This window comes from Leptidea sinapis, chromosome 43, assembly GCF_905404315.1.
Source record: "Leptidea sinapis chromosome 43, ilLepSina1.1, whole genome shotgun sequence".
In the NCBI taxonomy this organism is placed as follows: domain Eukaryota; kingdom Metazoa; phylum Arthropoda; class Insecta; order Lepidoptera; family Pieridae; genus Leptidea; species Leptidea sinapis.
This window is the reverse complement of record NC_066307.1, coordinates 2,437,426-2,454,621: the sequence shown is the minus strand read 5'-3', so window position 1 is coordinate 2,454,621 and position 17,196 is coordinate 2,437,426. Positions and strand designations below refer to the sequence as shown.

Below are 17,196 nucleotides of genomic sequence, written 5' to 3'. Positions count from 1 at the left end.
ACGTAACAAAGTAAAATGTATGTAGTATTGGAAATTGTCTAAGATATTGATGTATGCTTTTAGTATGTTTAAGTGCAAACGATAAGCTAATACCTAAATAAAGATGACGTTATCTGTGTTATTTGAATGTTACGTATGTTTGAATTATAAATCACGGTGTCACGATAACGTTCGTGGTTATATTATTTTAATATACTTGATCAAATAACCGAACAGCGGACTCTTGTTATAAATGACATATTGTTATATGTTGACATTTGATAAAGAGTCCTGAAGGAAGCTGGCATATTTTAGTACATTCAGTTATAATAAACCAAAAAAAAACAATGTTTATGACTATATTTACAATACCTGCAATATAATACTTTACAAAATGCAATTATTATTACTAGAAATAAATGAGTATAAAAAACACAAACGTTAAAAAGGAAAAGTTAATCTTTTCTCTGCACTGGGGACAATGTGGGAGTATACCTTATTGTAATATATAAAAAAATATTAAAAAAAAACTATGCTGATTACTATATTAACAATACTTAATATTATTTACCTATGTGAATTACAAACTATCATTATGTGGAAGTGTTCCAACAGTACTGGCAGCATTTCCACGTTGGATAGCTAGGCTGATCCGTTGACCAAAATAGCTGCCAGCGTTTGGGATTCCAGAAGCCTTATTGAGGCGCGTTGATAGTACTTTGTACATTCTCCGCGCCTCACTATCTAATTATTATAATATACAATCACGTTGTTATATATATTTTATTTAGTACCTCAATAATGTCTTTCAACATAGTTCACAAATACGAAGTTCAATGCGTCGATATCTTTTTATGTTTTATAACTTTAGAAGCCTGTCTATTATTATAAGATTTAGATATATAAATCCTTTATTATTCAAATAATATTTCAGCTTAGTGCTTCATCATCATCATCATATATTTATTTATTCAGCCTGAAGACGTCCACTGCTGGACAAACGCTTCCCCAAAAGGTCTCCACGACGGTCCTACGTTGCCCCCATCCAACCTCCATCAACCGCAATTAGTATATCTTGTGTGTGGCCAACCAACACTGCATCTTCTGGAACGTGGTCACCATTCGAGGACTCTGCCCCAACGGCTATCTGTTCGTTGAGCACTGCCACTTCAGTTTCTCAATCATTTTGGTTCTTCGCGCTTATAAATTTTAATGAGACGCACTCTGGTTATGAAATATTGTAACAGAGGCAGTAACTCAATAACGAGCAAAAATAATCAAATCAAATCATATTTAATTGCAAGATAAGGTAATAATCGGTTCTATTGTCCTAACATATTATAAGGTATCCAAACTTATAATACTGGAATACAAACTTGTTTTTCAAACTCTGTTACAATTATTTGATAATAATTGTTAAGTATTCGCTGTACAAAAACAAAAACAAACCAAATTTAAAATTATAATATTTGAATAGAATTGCGATTGAGGGCCTTGTATCGTAAAAAAATATTTATTTAAAGGATTTTGTTATCACAAATATTAATAAAAAATATTAAGCCCCGCCCGTACCATATCATTTGTATGCTCGTAACTGTGTTTTTAATGTAAAGAGTTTTTCATAATCATTCATCATCACTGTGCCTTTTAAAACTCTAAGCCAAACGTTATAATGTCCAGTGTCCCACAATACATTTAGGTACTACATACTTAAAATAGTAATAATATAAGCATTTTTAATTTTAGTTCCAATGATCGTTACGTTCAATACCTACAACACTTCAATGAAATTATAACAAATAAATGACGACGACGTCGACAACGAGTCCCGATACATAATATACATAATTCAATCGAGTTTGTAACTATTTTAGCTCTGGGTAGAGTTTCCGAGTGTTAAATTTGTTATTAATGGTTTAAAGTACAATAATGACAGAATAATATTATGAAGTATTATAAAGTGATTCGTTTTTGTAAAGTACGAAAACTAATATCAATTAAAAAAAGTGCAGTAACTGGTGGAGACAATCAAAGACTTTTTTTTAATGAAAATAAGGGACGAGACGAGCAGGACGTTCAGCTGATGTTAATTGATACGCCCTACCCATTACAATGCATTGACCTTCAGTCGTCTTTTTTCACTGCAGAAATAGGCGCCGTTGTGGTACCCATAGTCTAGCCGGCTTCCTGTGCAAAGGAGCCTCCCACTTAATATCTATTTGTATCAATGCAATCAATATCTGATGTCTGTAAAATATAAGATATCAAAACTAAATATTGAATATACCAATATAAAAATAAATAAATACGTAGAGGGACATTTCTTGAGCAAGAAAAAGTAAGTCAATTCATGGAGATGTGAGATGAAGTAGGAAATAAACACTAATACAGAAGGGTAGAGCTAAGCGTAAATTTATAGGAAGATATACTTGGAGAAATGGGTGGTACAAACTGAAGGAGACACCGGTTGACTTTGGTCAAAAAATTTCTAAAAATAAAGTTATACCGACGATATTAAAAACGGTTTATAAACCAAGATTAAACAAAATTCGACAAAATCGCTGACAACACTGTAAATACTATGATAATTATGAAGTTTTCCTAATGTCAAGCAGTCTTGCAAATAAATGCGGGAAATGTTATACGTCAGAATAAACCAATCCTAAGGAAAATGTATATTTATACAATATAGCATACGAAACGCCTACTTGCACCACGTGCTAATAAAAACTATAGTAAAAACTCGATTATTATTATTTTTATGAAAATGAGAGGCGAGATAAGCAGGACGTTCAGTTGATGGTAATTGAAACGCCTTACCCATTACAATGCATTGTCGCTCAGAACCGAATAGTTGTTGTAAAACAACATGAGTAACATATAATGGCCTTATGAATTATGTTTTTTTTATTGATTACATAATTACTGTAACGCTGTTGATTACTAATAAATAAATTAATTAATAAATTAATAAAAAAAAATTGTAAGGCCGCATAACTGTAAATCACGTCCAGTCAATCAGTAATGAAACCGTATTTGATTTGTAATGTACATGAGTATTTGATCATTGCTACTTATTCGTAATCGTACAAGTTCGTAATATGCTATCTTGAATACTTCACATTAAATACTGTTGCGTAGCAACGCTGCAACATAACTGACGAGAATGTCAAACTGCAAGACATTGTTAATTTCAACAGGGCCGTCAGCAATACTCGTAGCTCAGCGGAAAAGTGTTTACTTTAGACGCTGTAGACCCGGGTTCGATACACCTACCAGTGTATGGAATTTTTTGGGTTTTGTTAAGTTAATGGAAATTTCTAGTAAGTTCAGGATCAAATCGAGTGCAGTTTGGTCCAACTTGAGAGATAGGATAGTTTTTATTTCGATTTGGGACCCATAATTATTTTTATTTTCAATATTTGTTTTGTACAGACACATTTTCTATGAGAGAATTTAGTGACGCACGGTTTGACAGTTCCGCTGTGAAACAATTTCATTATAACAACAGGGAGCATTTTTACGAAATAATTCTTGTTGTTTTGAAATATTATGAGCAAATTCCTATAAAACAGTATTTTTTTTATTATCTACAGAACAACGTCTGTCGGGGCAGCTAGTATATTATAATATATTGATGCGGTAAATGATTGCTTAATCTACTCTCATTTGTGTAAACCAAGATATTATAAATAAATTTAACGCTGCTATCACCAATGGATTACTAGAGGTCTAACTCAAATGATACCATTATATGTCAGTAATATATCAAATTCCCTCTACTTTTTATTTAACTCTCAACTGTTCTTACAAATGTATAAATATCGCTCCGCGGTGTGTGAGTAGGACTCACACACCGCGGGTTCCCTACAATTTTTTAAGATATTATTAAAGATGATGATGATGTTATTAAAGATTTTCAGATTTTACTCTATACTTGTAGACGCAATTCACCAAATTTCATAGTTCTGTTGACCTAACCAAAAATATGAATTAAGAATCCCTTGATAGCGGCCATATATGTTTTCTGCGGCATAAATAGCCATTATTTTTTACGTTTACTAAGTAGTTCTGATGTTTTAGAGATTAAAGTATATCGTAATAGTATAAGTAATAATTCATCCTCGTGGTACTTCATTAAAAATTATAACCCAGCTTATAAATACGGTCGCCGATATTATGTGGACATAAAGCCCGCGATCAATGCATGTTGATTCAGAGGTGACGCTTATATTTTGATGACGCATATAATTTTACTTATTTCTATTGTAATTCATTAAAACCTGATCCCTTCTGCCGAAACCAATACGGTCACAGCTTTAAATATCGTCCTCGCAATCACGTTCCTCTAACAGGACAGTAACACATTGACTACTAACTAACTAACTAACTATATACAACTAGACTCCCAATAGCCTATTAAAAGTCGTCAAAAATGTCCGAGTGGTATATATTACGTATAAATTAACACATTCACTTATACAGATAACATTCGTTCAAATTAACACCTTATTTCGTGACAGTAATGTTCAAAGTCAAAAACTCTGCCCTGCCTAATAGACACGTAGGCAGAGTTTCACTTTAAACAATTCTTGAGCATGATTGTGAGTTTGGTTGTTTATTGTACATCCGGGTACATCTAAACTATGAAGCAAGCTTCCTTGTTTCTATAACGATACGACATGGAACTTTAAGAAAAGCTTACACCTACCTAAAAAGCGCTGATGCTTAGCCCTAGATTCATAAACTACATTTAACGTTCCGGTGTTCACAAGCATATTATGTCTGTCATATACCTTATATCTAAGTGCATCTAGTTCAGTAACTACGAGGGATAAACACAAACTTCTGCGATGATCCATGCTCATATAACGTTTGCAAGGGGTGTAGATACATTTGGTCACACGTTTTTTTTAATAACAACAGAAATGGCATAACTTTCTGGTTTGATTTTTAGGGGTGGCTGATAAATCAGACAAAGTATTACCTAAAATTGCATCGATGTTCTACTTTAGAAACCGTTAACAAGGCTCTATCAACTCATAGAGCCTTGGTAAACTCTCAACCCAACACATCTTTGACAAAATCTCGTCTTGTCAGTAGTTTATTTTGATTACGAATATTAATGTGAACGTGGATGACTGAAGAATTGTCTATGGACATATTTAACATACCATATAAGTAGCATAGTTGCCATCTTTGGGTTTATCTATTGCATGACATATTATAGCACATTTGTTCAAACGTGTCCATAGTGCCTTTGGTTGAGTTAATAAACTCTATAATATCTGGCTAACTGGATGATGCTAAAGTGCCAGATCTATGAGACATGGATAAAGAAGAATATCATTTTTTTATTTTTTGGTTTGAACGAAACCAAGGTAGATTGCCTGTTATAACTATCAGCCTCTACAATGTCCTCGACTTCACTCTCCAAATCACATTTCGGGTCCTTATCTTCCTCGTCTACCACTCTGGATAGGATAATACATGGGGCACACTAAAAGTTTTGCACTTCTAGCTAATCGAAACTATTTGAATTTCAAATGTTATATTTTTCTAAACGTTGCAAACTTCTTAGTAATAAAAAACAATGGCGAGAAATCATTTGTCAATTATTTTTTATCACACATCAAAGTTCTACGTACGCAACGAAAATGGAATTAAATCGAAAATATTTTCGAGCGATGATTTTTTTGATTTTAAAAGTTATCTCTCTTCGCAAGACTGTGGCGTTTGTCTTTAAAGTACTTTTGGGAGAGAAGCACCGAGCTTTAGCACCGTGAGGCGATAGTTAGATAGCGAATTTGGGAGAGGTCAGGTTTCTTTACATGGCGAATTTCGTGAAGGGCTGAATTTCAACTGCCGTCAACGAAAATAATATGGCTACTGTTAAGAGGCTAATTGAAGAAAACCCGCGGTTTACCTATGAGAAAACTCGAAGACTAGTGTGGATTTGTATGAGCCGAATTCAGAAAATTTGACAAGAAGGATTAAAAGTGCGGAAACTTTGTTGTCGTTGGATCCCTCATGAACTGACAGCGGAGTAAAAGCGGGCTCGCGTGGAACGGTGCTTACAGATGCTAGTGAAGTACGATCACGGACATTCTAATGCTGTTTGATGACAGGTTTCACTTTTACCAATTCCGAAAAGGCAGTGATAGCGTTCAATCAGCACGTAAAAATATACCTGCAGATCTGTGGTCGTCCTGTTTTAAAAAGTGGTTCGATCGCATGAAAAAATGTTTAAAATGTAAAGGAGAGTATTTTGAAAAGCATTAAACATCATATTTTGGTTATAAAATGCTGTTTTTTAAGTTACGCAAAACATTTAGTATAACCTACGTATTGCACTATTCGAAGATGCCATGATGCTAAAAAAACTACAAATAACTAGCTTAACAATAAACAGTAACTGATTAGTAATGTATACCTACCTAATGAAAGGTTTTATATATCAAAATAGCAACAACGGAACAAATAATTTCTCCATTTCAGGCATTTCTCCAATCGTGCTTAGAACGTGTGCCCCTGAGTTGACGCCGGTGCTTACGCGTTTATTCCGGCACTCTTATTCAAAAGGCGTAGTCCCTGACTCATGGAAGTCAGCCCTTGTCCATCCGATCCAAAAAAAGGAGACAGTTTGGATCCAGCAAACTACAGATGTTGGACACCTCCAACATACATTGCTATGCAGATGACAGCACTGGTGATGCCGTATACACGGGCCATGCAGGTCTCTCTCGGGAAATCGTCGACCAGTGCCGAGAGAAACTTGTGTCTTCTATCGAATCCTCTCTCGAGAAGGTCGCGCAATGGGGTAAATTGAACCTTGTCCAATTTAACGCCCAGAAGACTCAAGTTTGCGCGTTTACCACTAAAAAAACCCCATTTGTCGTATCACCGCTCTTCGAGAATACTTCTCTTAAAGCCGCGCCTAGTATCGGAATACTGGTTCTCGAAATCTTGAGCGATTGCCAATTCCGTGGCCATCTGGAGGGCAAATCCGAATTGGCTTCGAAGAAGCTGGGCGTCATCAATAGAGCACGGCAATACTTCAAGCCGGCCCACATTCTAGCGCTCTACAAAGCGCAGGTCCAGCCACATCACATGGAGTATTGCTGTCATCTCTGGTCTGGCGCAACCCAGTATCAGCTCGATCCATTTGACCGCGTGCAACGCAGAGCAGCTCGAATTGTCGGGGACCCAGTACTCTGTGAACGGCTGGATCACTTGGCGTTGCGTAGAGACGTCGCTTCATTGTGTGTCTTCTACCGCATTTATCACGGGGAGTGTTCCAAAGAGCTGTTTAACCTGATTCTTGCCGCCTAATTCCACCTTCGCACGGCACGCCACAAGTTAGGATAATATCCCCACCATCTGGATGTGTGGCGGTCCTCCACAGTGCGGTTTTCAAGGAGCTTTCTCCCTCGCACTACAAAGCTGTGGAATGAGCTACCTTGTGCGGTGTTTCCGGGACGATACGACATGGGTACCATCAAAAAAAGCGCGTACACCTTCCTTAAAGGCCGGCAACGCTCTTGTGATTCCTCTGGTGTTGCAAGAGAATGTGGACGGCGGTGATCACTTAACACCTGGTGACCCGTACGCTCGTTTGTCCTCCTATTCCATAAAAAAAAAACAACAAATCATCTTTCATATTTAATCATTAGTCGCATAGTATGTTATAGAACAAATACATACCTCTTTTTAGGAAATTACTCCACGTCAGTTTTTTTACATGACAAATAATAAAATATTTAACTTGACAAAAATACACGTATACAGTTACACAATTCATAAACATACACGTATCTTAGTTTGACCATTTTACAAACATTCAAATTGATATTTATGTTTTTTCAAATGGAAGCTGTACTGTTATGTATTCAATATCGTATTATAATGATAAAATAAGTAAACATAAATAAACATCAAAATATATCAATTTGTCTATAATTTTCAAAAGCTTCAAAAGACTCGCACTAAAACGGTAAATTAGCAATTAGAAATCCATTAGCAATGAGAAAGCTTTTTAAAAAATCTTTTCATTTTGCTGGTACCTTGAGTGCCATAATAAACAGTCTGAAGACATATTATTAAGTAATGATGCCATAATACACCTGTTATCATAAATTTACCAAATCTTCGTTCCAAGTGCGCTTTGTGCATTTTGAATATTTGGAATGGTTAAGGAATAATTACGCACGAATTGCTTTATTTATAAGTAAAAAATTACTAGCATTTATGTGGTTGAATATTCACTAATTGCGCTGTCGTACACAAAAATTAAAAGTTTAGTACTTCAGAACTATTACAATTATTTTACATTAAAAAGCTTATCTCTCAAAAAAATCAACTTTTATCTATAATTCCAACGACTTACTAATTTTTGATCAGACGCGAGTTTCACATTTTATATCCATCCCAAGAAAACGCGAAAAAGCGCTCAACGCCGCTAAAGAAGTTTATCAATTTCAGTTTGAATTAAATTCGATATATTTAAAAATTGTTCTGTATGTTATAAAATCTTCGTTCCAAGTGCGGCTTGTCCCTCGCCACCTCAATAATAACTTTAGCTATCAACGAACTTTATTACTAATCTCAGCTTTTGACCGTAGTTAACCGACTTTTGAAAAGCGTCCTTAAATCGGCCAGTTAATATTTTCGACGGAAATGATTTACCACCTAGCTATCTATCAGCTTGACGTGTAAGAGCGAAATTCTCTCGCATAGATTTAACAAACAATAATTATAAAATATAATAAATCTGTTAAAATCACATTCTTTTTTATAGAGTAGGGAGACAAATGTATTAATAGGTGATCACTGATCTTGTAACGCCAGAGGGATCATACTTATAAAACGTTAACATATTTTTATGCTACATTCGATACATGATTGCATAACTAAATCCAGTCCACGAACTAATACGTTAATGCTTTGAACTTAATACTATTAACAGCCTCCTTGGAAGTATATTAAGCTATCGACCTGAATCTGGCACGAGGGCCTACTTAATACACATTAATAGTTACTACAGTTACAAGCTATACAAATATCACCCCAGTCTTTCGATATCCTAAGCCTTTACCTAGCCGAAAGACACGAAGCTTTCAACTTTGAAGCTGGAGTACTGCAGGTTTTAATGGTTGACCCTATTCTCTATGTCATATTTACTAACGACCTTACCATATAATATACAGATAATGTGAGTTTCACTTTTCATGCGGACGACATTGCCTAGCTATCCTGCTTCGATTCAGATAAATGAGCCAGTAAACAGCTGCACCTAGCATATTGAACAGCTAGGTCCCCTGGCTTGTAAAACGCTGAGAAGAGAAATCTGCCCCATATAGTATCAATTAAGTATTTGAAAAAATTATAAATAATTTCTTTCTCCATATAAAGTTAAACAATTAAATTTGAATTTCAATTAACTAATATGAAAAATAATCTCATGATTATTGACGTTCCGACTCAAAACATCAATGATCTAAAAAAATGTAACGGGTTACACTCCGGGAGTGCCGGCAGAAGTGAAAACTTGAACATTAAATTTGTGCATTATTGAATATTTTAGAATGGTTAAGGAATAATTTCGCACGAATTGCTTTATTTATCAGTAAAATATTACTAGCATTTATGTGGTTAAATATTCACTAATTCCGCTGTCGTATACAAAAATGACAATTTAAAGTTTAATACTTCAGAACTATTACAACTATTATTTGAACATTAAAAAGTTTATCTCTCAAAAAAATCAACTTTTATGTATAATTCCAACGACTTACTAATTTTCGATCAGGCAGCGTGTCCTGACGCAAGTTTCACATTTTATATCCATCCCAAGAAAACGCGAAAGAGCGCTCAACGCCGCTAAAGAAGTTTATCAATTTCAGTTTTAATTAAATTCAATATATTTAAAAATAGTTATGTATGTTATAAATTGGACCGATACTTGACATTCGTCGGGTTGAGATATGTGCTTATATTTTTTTACTCGCAGATATTCGTTAACGTTAGATCGCTAGGGCTCTCGTAAATGTGTTTCAAAATTTTACATTTTTAATTGATACTAATACTGAAAATGTATAAGTGTAATCTATTTCACGAACTCTAGGTTGTTAACATTTTAACTTTTTGTTGGTTAAGTGAACCAATTACTAATAAAATATAGTCTTTCAATATACAACTTCTAGGAAATGTATTCATGTAATTGAAGTGAAAACTTCCTTAGCGGCGTTGAACACTTTTCTTAGATTGGGTATGAAATGTTAAGCTCACGTCAGGATGGTCAGGACACGTGACCTGATCGAAAACTCGTTAGACAGTCGTTGAAATTAATTTTTACAGTGTTTTAGGACCAGGCGATCATAGTTAAAGAAAAGATAGTCTTAAGTATGACGAGAGTATACCTTAATATATTCTGATGTCATGCTCACGACATATTACTACATAGACACCAGAAAAACATAAATATGGTAGCGGTGATTGTAAAGTCTTTCATAGCGGTTTCAAACAGGACTTCATATTATGCAGTTTAGAGCTTCATGCAAAATACTCATTTTAAAATTATTATACAAGTGCTGACTCGTTGTTGTTATTCGTGGTTCTTTTTTTATGAAAAAGAATGACAAACGATCGTACAGGTCACCTGGTGTTAAGTGATCAGCACCACCCACATTCTCTTGCAACACCAGAAGAATCACAGGAGTGTTTTCGGCCTTTAAGGAAGGTGTTTGCGCTTTTGTTGAACGTACACACACACCTGTATGTTGTGAGAAAGCTGGAGTTCCATTTGAAAAACCTCTCGGGAAATCCAAATGATGGAAGTTTTAAGAGAAGCGACATTGGATTCAGTAGTATATTGATATAGATTTAGTGGCAGTAGTGGATAGATAGTGATAGTGATTACGGAGAAATGTTAGAGGATGGATGAGATGATAATAATACGATTAGTTTATAACCTGAAACAATGAATACCACATTCTTATGATCTCACAAGTCCACGCAGAACCACAAATAAATTTTGATTATACACTGGCCTGCAAAAGTAAGCATCACACTTTTCAAATTAATTTTTTTTCTTAACTATAGAAGGTAACGATTTAAGATTAAAAACGTTTTGTTGCAAATTTTATAGGCTTTAGTTCTTAGAGACTAAAATTATACATTAGTAACATTTTTAACTTAAAAAAGATAAAACAATGAAAATAGACATTTTTAGTTTAGTGTAAAAAAATTTAACTAAAATGTATTAGATGTTATTTTATTTTTAATAACTGGTATTGCCTCCTCGAGCTCTGATTACAGCTTCGAGCCGGTTTGGCATAGGTTGAACACTAGATTTCGGAGCCGATGTTCGGGAATATTCTCCCATTCTTCTACCAGGGCCTGCTTTAGTGCCCTGAGGGTAGTAGGTGGTGGTCTGCGATTTCTGACTAGCCTCCCAAGCTCATCCCAGGCGTGTTCAATCGGGTTGAGATCAGGACTTCTTGATGGCCAAGCCATCACGCTGATACCGACCTCCTGAATATACTCTTGTACGATATGAGCCGTGTGTGGCTGGGCATTATCATGCATCAGCATCGATCCATCACCCATATTTTCTAAATACGGCCCTGCATACTCATTGAGAATCTCTTGAGCATATTGTTGCGTAGCAACCCTTCGAAGTATATGACGAGAGTTGTCAAACTTCAAGACATAGTTAATTTCAACAGCTCCGTCAGCAATACTCGTAGCTAATCGGAAAAGTTGAACCGGGTTCGATACACCTACCAGTGTATGGATTTTTTTGGGTTTTGTAAAGTTAAAGGAAATTTCTAGTAAGTTTAGGATCAAATCGAACAGAAAGGGATGGTAAATGTGTAAGCAGGATAAGAATAGGTAAAAGAATTTTCTAGTACAATTTAAATTTAAAGATGGAATGGGAGAATTATTTTGAAAATAGAACGGATCCGGGGGTATATAAGCCGTATTAAGCGTGGCCTACGGCAATTCTAGTTCTGACTCGAAAGTGTAAAGAAGAAGAAGAAGAAAAGAAGAAGTAGTGAAAAGTGGAAGTGTTCCAAGAAGAAGAAGATAGAAGAGACTTAGTGTTCGGTGCGGTGTGACGCGTTGAAGGTACCGCCGCCCACAAGAGGAACAGCGGCAGACCGGCGAAGTGCAAGTTCAGATAAAGTAAACGCAAATAAAGACTTATTCCTATAAGCGGAGTATTATTTCCAATGCCTGACCCACTCCCGTGTCAATATCTTTGCCCAGTGAGGGTGCCATTTTCTATGGCTACTAGCTCTGTGCGACCTTCTGAAGATATGCCAGCCCATACATGTACACTGCCTCAACCGTATTGGACTCTTTCTGAGATGCAGGCTTGAAGGTATCGCTCACCAGGTCGCCTGTAAACACTTCGCCTTCCATCAGAAGTGTAAAAGGAGAATCGAGACTCATCTGCAAACAAATTTCTTGACCATTCTTCTTCATCCCACTGCATGTGTTCACGGGCGTATCGCAGTCTCGCTACTCGATGCTGTCTCTCGAGTTTTGGGCCACTCGCTGGTCTTCGGGGTTTCAAATTTGCTTCAGCAAGTCTTCTTCTCACTGTACTGCCCATAATGTAGTCCCTCCGGGTCTGAAGTAGCTGTTGCTGGACTTCAACTGCATTTTGGTGGCGATTTCTTAACACAGTGGAAATAATATATCTTCTCGGGCACTGGTACACCTGGGTCTGCCATTACAAGGTCTCCTCAGATGATGTCCAGTCTCTTTGTAACTTCGCTTTACCTTCTGGACGGTTCGTACCGTCACACCCACCATTCTTATTATACTGATGCCTTGTTCCAGAAAAGCCATAATCCTAGCACATTCTTCAACTGAAAGAGGCATGATAAATAAATGATATGTGCTTTTTAGCATAAATTTTTAAAACAAGACCCATCGATCTTGAAAAAAATTTAATACAGAAAGAAAAATGTCAATGGTAAAATTGTAATTCGGAAACGTCCACTTTGAAAAGGAATGGTTTTGTTTTTGAAGTTTTTAGCCAATTCTTAAAAGAAGGTTGCCGACTATAAAGTTTTTATGTACAAAATTAAATTCTCTTTGGAGTCCTTTTTATTTCGAAAGTATATCTTGTGAACTTAAGACGTTATCCCAATTTTAAAAGTGTGATACTTACTTTTGAAGGCCAGTGTATTTGCTATATCTCTATTGCAAAAGTCTCACTAAATGAATTTATTTAAATACTGGAAACCTTAACAAGCTGATATTAAAACGGTTACATACAGTTCACAGCCATAAAACTTATAGAGACCATCCAATCAAGTGAACATATTAATATATATCTGAAAACCTTGTGTAGTTCCATTTATTCGACAAATCTATTAGCTGCTTATCGCATCACCAAAGTGCGCAGTGGAGTGCGTCCATTATTTTGAATGAGCCTAAATATATACCCGAAGTAATCTACACTTTAAAATTAATATTATAAATCTACTGATTTATTTTTTGGTTTTTGATTTTTGGCTTGTTTTATGTTTAAATGGATTTTAACTTCTTCGCATTCAGATAATTCTTTTTTACTATGATTTTTATATTAAAATTAAAATCACTTATTGAACGTCAAAACTACAACCCATTCGAAATAGTATGCCTCAGGCCTGAGAAGAACGGGCGCAAGAGACTCATCAGGCTTTTTTTATTAATTTAGTTACAGTTTTAAGTAGTCGTATCTATCAATATTATCCTACAACAAAATTGAAGTGAATTTCCGAAGGGCATAATATATTTTTTATTATCAAATTTATACTTTATTATAATTTTATAATTTAGATTAAGCCATTTTTCTCTTATTTAATAATAAAAGGCATTTATTTTCTCAAAATTGATTCCTTTAGAATTCTTTTTGATGTCATTTCTTATACTACTAGATACTACTACCGCTTCGGAAACAAATGGCGCTCTGAGAGAGAAGAAGCGGCGCAAGAAACTCTCCCAGCATTCTTTTTTTTGTGCTCTTTTCAATAAAAATATACAATATTGTACAGTCGCTATAAAATAATCACAATCTAGTCCCAGGCTGTCCGATCATTTAGATATTCAGCAGTGGAGTAATAGGATTTACGACAGGGCCATTTTTTTATAAAACATTTAAATTTATTTATAGATAATGCCTGAACAGTGGCTGGGACTTTATTGTAGAAATGTATACATTTACCCTTAAAGCTATTATGTATCTTATGAAGCCTACTAGAATTAGTTACAAGCAATCCCTTATTTCTAGTGTTATAATAATGAAAATCACTATTAAGAGCAAAAAGGTGACGATTTTTGCGAACATATATTAAATTTTCATAAATGTACGGACAATGAACAGTCATAATATTTATTTCTTTAAATTTCTTTTGAGAGACTGTCTATAACCAAGCTGATATATAGCACGAACAGCTCTCTTTTGCAGTACAAACACTATATCAATGTCAGCAGCATGACCCCACAGTAATATACCGTACGTCATGATGCTGTGAAAATTACTAAAGTACACTAATCTAGCGGTCGCAACGTTCGTATACTCTCTAATCTTTCTAACTGCATATGCCGCAGAGCTGAGTCTATCTGCTAGATGGGTAATATGTGGACCCCACTGAAGCTTTTTATCTAACGTGATACCCAAGAAGACCGTTGTGCCCACAAGTTCCAATCCCTGGTCATTTATAAGTACGTTGGTTTGTACCTCCGCTGTGTTTGGTGTAATGAACCGTAAACACTTTGTTTTTTTACTGTTTAAGTGCAGATTATTCGTCTCAAACCCACGCACTATCTTTGAGAGTGCATTGCTTACCTCGTTATCAATATCCGTACGTCGCTTCACTTTAAAAATAAGTGAAGTATCATCAGCAAACAATACAATCTCATGGCTATCATCTACCACAGACGGTAGATCGTTAATATACATAAGAAACAAGAAAGGACCGAGAATAGAACCCTGTGGAACACCTATTCCCACAGGTTTACCCAAAGACCGTTTGCCATTTACATCGACTATCTGAACTCTTTCGCTTAAATATTATTTTAACAGATTTAGGGCTCTATTTTCACTCCATAATGCTGTAGTTTTAGGAGTAAAGTTTCATGGTGGACGCAGTCAAATGCATTTGACAAATCACAAAAAATGCCCAATGCATCCTGTGACTCTTCACAGGCGTCAAAGATGTGCTCAATGAGTCTAGTACCCGCATTAATTGTTGATAAGCCCCTAGTGAAACCAAACTGATTTTTGTTCATTAATTTACAAAAATTCATTTGTAGCTGTTGAAGCAAAAGTTTTTCAAAAATTTTACTAAAAACAGGCAGCACTGAAATAGGTCTGAAATTAGCAGGGTCAAAAGAACTGCCCGATTTAAACAAAGGTATAACTTCACTGTATTTCATGAGGTCAGGGAACACACCCTCATCTATGCATTCATTAAATATTATTGCTAATTCAGGTGCTATAATGTCTAGTATGTATTTTACAATATTATTCGAATGGCCCCATAGGTCTTTTGTATTTTTTAGGTTAATTAATTTGAAGATTTTTATTATATCGCTACCTGTAACATACTTAAATTTCAAATCAGTGGAAGATACTGGTACGTGTAATTTAAGCATATCATATGCTGCTTTTGGCGAAGAGTTAAGGTCTTTGGTCGTGACGATCGGGATTTCGGAGAAGTATTTATCAAATTCATTTGCAATTTCTATTTCCGAATTTATAACGCGATTATTAATATTTAAACAGACAGAGGTGTTACGGAAATTCGATCTACCAGATTCATTGTTAATTACACTCCAAGTCGATTTTACTTTATTATTACTGTTTTTAATTTTATCTGCAATGAAACGTGTTTTCGCTTCATGACAAACTACTTTAAAGAGCTTGGAGTATTTTTTTTGCATATATTTTAAATTCTTCAATCATTACAACTATGTTTGTTGTTTGCTGTCACCGTTATTGGAGTAAAAATCCTGTCAAATTCCTCACAGAAGGAATTGAAGACTAAGTTATAGTGAAAATAAGCAGTTTCACCACAGTGTAAAAATGGTATCGTACCAAATTATTTCTAAACCTCTCAAGACGGCTACCCGTAACTGGTTTAATCGTCACCTTTTTTGGTCTGACATTGTCCAATCTTGTATTTACTTTTATAAGTTGCCCGCTATGGTCGGACTGAAGATTATTAATTATGAGTTTACTAGTAATAGTAACATCTGTAAAAATATTATCTAAACAGGTTGCTGTTGTAGAAGTGATTCTAGTAGGTTCCCAAAATACATTGAACAAATTAAAACTTTGAAATAAATTTTTAAGGCTAGTACAATTGGCCGAAGGTTCAAGCAAGTTTATATTAAAATCTCCACACACTATAATTGACTTGCTAGTTTTGCTTAGTTTTGATAGTACCTCCTCCACTCTATGTTGGAATTGTTCATATGATGCAGTAGGGGGCGGTATACACTTACAATAATAAATTGCTCTAGTTCTATACAAGCTATCTCAATTAGTTGTTGTACCTCCATGTATTGCCCTACTTCTACAAAACGATCCGACTACTTTATGTTCTCTAAAACTAAACTGGAGCTGATGACTCTTACGCCAATGTTCTGTAATACACAATATATCTATATTACAGCAGCTCAAAAACAGTTCAATTTCTAATTCCTTACTTGAGATACCTTGTTTATTCTGGTGAACAATATTTATGAGCTTTATATTATGATTATCTATAGCAGTAACATTTATATTTGGTGAATGTTACCTATTTTGTATGATATTGCAAGAGTTGTCCTCCCTTGTCAAATAACTTAATTTAAATTAATTGAAGAAAAATCTTCATTGTTATATTTTTGTACATTAGTAGGTACTAATACATTCCCCAATAGAGGCTTGTATGTCGATTATTTTACAATTTTGCCCAATAGAGGCATGTTTATTAAATAATACTACAGAGGAAGTAGTTTGTTGACTAAGACTATAAGCTACTAAAGTAGCCAGCTGTTGCTTAACTCTAAATGGTAGGTATAGGTTACCATTGGTTATTTTCAGTTTATAATTAATGAATTTATTTGTGTCAAATAAAATTAAATTTTCATTGTTGTGGAATGTCGCATTATACAAAGTTGTATTTAATTTAAATATTTTTCTATTTTGCTCCTGTGTCAAATCCGAGGAGT

General features: G+C 35.0%; 1 protein-coding gene across 1 annotated transcript in view; it reads left to right on the top strand.

Moving 5' to 3' along the window:
• LOC126977114 (substance-K receptor-like) overlaps nucleotides 1-17,196 on the top strand; it is an 80,335-nt gene that overhangs the window by 29,848 nt on the left and 33,291 nt on the right. The window lies entirely within an intron of this gene.